The sequence below is a fragment of the Spea bombifrons genome, chromosome 2 (genome assembly GCF_027358695.1).
Source record: "Spea bombifrons isolate aSpeBom1 chromosome 2, aSpeBom1.2.pri, whole genome shotgun sequence".
In the NCBI taxonomy this organism is placed as follows: Eukaryota; Metazoa; Chordata; class Amphibia; order Anura; family Pelobatidae; genus Spea; species Spea bombifrons.
This window is the reverse complement of record NC_071088.1, coordinates 75,621,356-75,627,355: the sequence shown is the minus strand read 5'-3', so window position 1 is coordinate 75,627,355 and position 6,000 is coordinate 75,621,356.

Genomic DNA, 6,000 nt, shown 5'->3' with positions numbered 1-6,000 from the left:
ACAGAAAGGCAGGGCTGAAATAGTTCATTTAGCCAGACTGAGATATTGTATAAGCCAGCTTACTATTTTTAGGAGTTAAATGGGATATATTCTAAAAGTTATCATTCATTAAAAAAATTACCTGATTACTGTGATTTTTCAAACAAAAATGTGTAAATGCATCTATACACTGGGCACATGTAGTGCTGTTGTTCTAATTCGTAGTGGACCAAAGTTCATAGAGTAAAATGTAGGGCACATGAAGTTCCAAGACTGCATTCGCTGCCTTATTCCGATGTCTTATTTCCAACTTTTAAAAATCTAAAGTTAGGATGAGATTTGAGTAAAGTAAAAACTCCCTAGTCAGTGCCACCAGATCCTTCTATACAAAATAACCCTCTTTAGTCCCAGGATACCTCCACAAAATCTCTACATTATTGTATGAAGCATCCAGATGCAATTATGGGATTGTTGTGGAACAATGAGGGGACTCATAAATCAAGGATGTCTACACATTTGCATTTCCCCCCAATAGCCTTTGTTAGTGGGCATTGTTATAGGCAGGATGTTAGATGGCTCTAGCCAGAGGCAAGGCCAGCCACCTACTTCACCCGTCCAGCCACCTACTTTACCTGTCCAGCCTCTTTTCAATCCATTTAAGCGGTGATATTACTCTAAAACATACTGCCAAAGCATAGACCTTGATCGATTTCATAGTTCAGTGAACTAGTCGGTGGAGATCCTCCGACTTACCTAACTCCACAGTTGGCAAACGAATGACTGTGAGGAAGCTTGGGACGATAGCAGGGCGGTGCCTGAAAATCACACCTTTTCTTCTGGAGTTATACCTTTATATAAAATGATTAGCCTAAAACATAGCTTTACATCAGCCGTGGCACAAAAAAATATCTTAAGAACTAATTATGATCAAAATGATGGTCCAGTGGGTCTACATGTGAATAAGAGAAGATTAATGTCACGCACCAGGACTGTACATCCCAATTACAGGGAACATGTGAAGTAGGAGAACATATTGTATATGCAGCTGCTTCAGTGTCCCTTCTGGCAGTTTCCCTCTGGATCTTGCTCATTACAGCAGAGAAGACAATTGTGATAGATTTTTGTCTGTAGTAAGAAATGAAATCACTCTAATTAACTAATCAGCTGCTCAGAAGGAAGAAGGATCAATATTCTAGGGACCATGTGTGCACGTCATACCAAGACGAGCAGATACATACAATAATAATGCAGTAGAAAACATATAGTGTTAATATATATATATATTAGCTAAATGAAATCATGATATGTCTTGTGCAGTGGATATAGTAGCTTTCCCAAAGAGACACCCTCAGATATCATTAATCTTTATACTTTTTTATTGAGAAGATCTATAAAAATAGACAAAATGCCCTGGTTGGGCTTTTGTGTGTAGATATATGTTTAGCTATATTTCTGTATGTTGCGGCCGTGCGCCTTTATCCATGTAAAGTCGCTCCTAGTCTTGTAAAGCTTATGTATAAAAATGTATTATTTATAATTCATAGTCTTTTGGGTTTTGGTCACTTTCTTAGGTAATTTATTGTACAATTCCAAAATACACCCTGTGTACCTCTATTATTGATGACTATTACTGAGAGAAGAAAAATATGAAATCGTAATCTGTGTGGAAGAAATACTCTCTGTTGTTAGTGTACAAAAGTATAAAAAAGTATAAAATATGTAAAGAATATTGACTTTTCTGTCTCCTGTAAACAAACGACAGCTTGCACTGTATTATGACATCATGCTCAATGTATTCTATTGTGATATTACATGATATGGTATTTATTGTGGCAGTGAATCTGTCACAGAATTTTAATGTCTTTATGATATTTAGCCATTCAACATTGAAATATTCTCCTTGGGACCTTGCAAAATTGTATTTATACAGGGAAGATACGTTTCTGTCAATACAATTTTATCAAGGCACCATGTGTACAAAGTACAGGACTAAAATGGAAAGCAATTTACTCATTACCCACTAAATATTACAAAATCTGGACGTAGTGACTTCACAAAATCTAACAATCTTGTCTACAAGGATTGTACTACAAAGACAACACTGATAAAACATAAAATGAAATGTTAGCTAGAGACACTAAATGATAGAACTTAAATAGAACTCTGGTAAAGAAGGTTGAGTAACAACAATGATACGAGTAGCACATGATATGGGTTTATTTTTTTAATAAATCAGTTGAAAGGAAAAAAAAGCTTTTTTAATGACTGCCGTGCGAGACGATTCCCTCTTTCAAAGCACTGCAATTGTATGCTGCCAATATTTCCGGCAAGCAGCTTGTCTGTCACAGAACCAACTTAATACCTAGAAAATAGACATAGAAAATAGGTCATTCTGACATCTGGCTAAATGCACAAAATGGCATGAGCTGCTGCATATGTAGGGACCTAGTAAAACAGCATATACTGAAAAATAAGAGCCGGGCTCTATGCATATATACTAATTAAATCTCCCCTTAAATATTTTGCTGCAGATAAGTGCCCAGTGTTCCTCATAAGAAATACCATCATACATTTTTCACTGAGTATCCACCTAAAATGTCCATGCATCAAAATCACTGCATCGCACAGTCGCTGATTGTTGCTTATTGCTTCTGCCTTTGTAATTTCAGATGCTCTGAAACCTAAAATCTCCAAAACAATTAAGCAGATTGATAAACAAAAAAACACAAGCTAGAAGTAATTTCATAAGTAAAGATAATATTCTTTGAAGTTCATCAGCACTAACTATTATAAATAATGTTGATGGGTTGTTTTTAGGAATATGAAATCATAATTCATAATAAATGCATGTGGTTTTTCCATTAAAAATGCCATTATTGGTAAAGTAGGGACATAGTCAGCAAGATAGGATTATTCTCTTCTACCTGGTTACATATTTTCCAGCATTTAGATGTCTTTGGGAAAATGAATGAACTACTCCCGATGTAAAGGTATTCACAATTTATTGTAACTTAATGAAATCTTCAGTTTTTCAAGCAGTTCCTAGTTCCAAAAGAGAAGTTTTCATAAATCAAACAATGTTACAGCCATTTTTGAAACAATAAAAGTTTAGCTTTAAAACTATCCAAACATTTTACCCAACTAATATAATATTTTCGTTATGCAGAGAATTGCAGGTTATTGATTTGTTGATGTGTTCTTTTTTATGTTTATAATTTATTTTTTTTTGTTGCTTGATGTTGTTCTTTCAAGTACAAACAGGATTAACACATGGGCTTGTGAAGATAAATATATTATGTTTCAAATGACTTGTTTTTCTCCAGGGATTATCTTTGCAGTCATTGTGTTTCTGTTTGCTTTTTAATTTTGATGTTATTATTTTCACCATGTTGTTTTTTTTTTTTTTACAAGGCATTGGTAAATGTCAATAGAAATAGCATATGTGCCTTTTCACAATTCCTAACCATTGCCCTAAAGTAACTATTAACTATTGAAGAACAGACTATTTGATACATTATTTGATGTGTTTTGCATAATATTAGATTTAGTAATAAGTTGTTGCCATATATTGTCGACAATACGAAATGTAGAGTATGTACTAAGCCAGCACCTTCTACGGTTCAGCAATATAACTCGGTGATATTACTATTCATCATAAAGAGACAGCCTCCAAGAAGAGTTTAGCTGGTTGGCGGCGTTTAGGAAAGGCATCTCACTCATCTAACGATTCATTGGACAGAGCTACCAGAGGTTGGGATTGGCCCATAATAGACAGTGAAGACAAGGTGTTGAAATGTTCAGTTCATTTGCAACGTTCCTTAAAAAATCTCATGGGGTATCTTACAGAGCCTAGACTAGATCTAAAGGGTTATTTAACCACTTTAATACATTAAAAAGAAAAGATTTTCCAAAAGCCAACCTGCTTTTATATATCAACATGCTGAAAGATACTGTATGTTATTTTACTTAAGGAGGGTATTCACTAATTCTGCAATGTAATATGATATCATATTTTTTTAATCGTATACCAATACATGTAATGTAAAGGGCTACTAGCTAAAATGCCAGGAAATATACTGTATAACTGTATACGCCCCAACTAAATTTATATTTTAAAACCCAGCTATAGCTAGGCCTCTTTCATGAAACCATTATATGAGTGTGAGTAAGTCACCTTTATGTATGTAAAAAAAACCTATAGGTATGTCCAAAAAAACCTATATGTATGTGCTGTAAAAATAAGACACTCAAACGGTGCTCATGTAGCATATGTACTATGGATGAAGGTCATCGGGAGAGACAATGAGACATTGGCGGAAAGATTATCACAATAATAATATTTAGCTTCGCCTTATTACGTCCTTAAGCCATTTCCCAATATCCCATGTTAGAATCTGACAATAGGCATGTATTAGAATGTCCAGCTTTTTATGTCTGGGGAATTGGGACCACTTTTGGATCAGTGGAATGATAAACTTTGCGATTCTGAGTTTAATTTATTCTGTGTTTTGTCTCAAAAAGTTAATGCCGGAGTATTTAAGCATGAGTGAAGCAATTTTGTGGCCGTCTGATGTGTGTTTGTGGATAGGTGGAATAAACAGAACACATTTGTCTTTTGATAAATGAAACGCAAGGAAAAAAAAATTAGGCCACAAACATCACTGTCTAAAAATCCTAGAAGCTGTCAGCTTCTGCCTTAGTGCATGCTAATGTATATTTGTGATCAGATTTTCTTTAAATAGCCTTACATTTTATTCCACACAAATGTCTGTTGCCGTTGAAAAAGATAGTCTACTTTTATCTGAAAGCATCGATATGAGAGAATAGTTTTAAAAATTGCTTCCTGTCCATTTGTGCACGGATTTGCGGGATAAATTGGTATTCTGCATCGTAGCCACATCAGTTCAATTACACTAAATATCTTTTTATAACTCCGAATGAGATACATTTGTGTAGTGTTCATCTTTGTTTAGAATTTACAATAGAACAGGGTATGTCTATGGAGTAAACAATGAGTATGGAGGTTGGCTTACTGTAAATGCGATTTTGCAGCAGCAAATTATACTAAATCGACCTTGCATTAGAACTTGCAATCAAATACAGCAGACGCGACTTTGAGTTTGACTTGGAACTCACAAACTTCACCTTGCAATCCCCTAGTTGCTGCCTCCCTCGCTATAGAAAATAAAAAGGGGAAAATAAATAAAACTGGAGTGTTGAAAAATGTTAGGCATATTAATGAGATAAAATAGGCAAATCTCATCTTTGGCATAGACCTGACAATGGTCTGCTTCATACTGCTGGGTCAAACACCAACTGTTGATTACAGAAAAGTAAATGGCGTTGTATTCCCATGGACTGAGCAGTTATATAGCCTTAGAGAGATTGTAAAACTATGATCAATGGGGTACACACATACTTTTATATGTTTCTTACATTATATGATTGAAAATAGGTTACATAACTTTCACCCTACTGGTTCTCTGGAATACTGCTTTATTTTTGTAAATTCTGGCACGGATGGCCTACCAGTAAATACCATTATTTAACCCCTTAATGACAAAGCCCGTACATGTACGGGCTCAAAATGCATTGTTTTCAATGGGTTTAGGGACCGCCCATTGTCCTTAAGGGGTTAATAACTGACTTTGCTTCCCCTCTGAACAGGAACATTGCTGGACCTATAGTAGATTTGGTTCTTTGAGGCCATAGCAGGGTTATATAGACCATACCAATATGTCCTCTTTGCCCACCCCTCGCAGACTTTTTACCTGCATGTATTGTAAACCTTTTGGTAGGACCCTCTCTTCTTGATGTACATGTCCGACAGATAGAATGTATCAAATTCATATAATAAAACATCTTTCTCGCTCTGTCCAGGGGGCTTAAAATAGTGACAGCTGCATTCGATATGCATGATCCGGTCCCCAGGAGGACTTGCTGTTACACCTTGGTAGCAGTCAAAACCTTTAGGCTTCATAGCTACGTCTTATTAACCCTCATGACATACCCGAAAAAGCA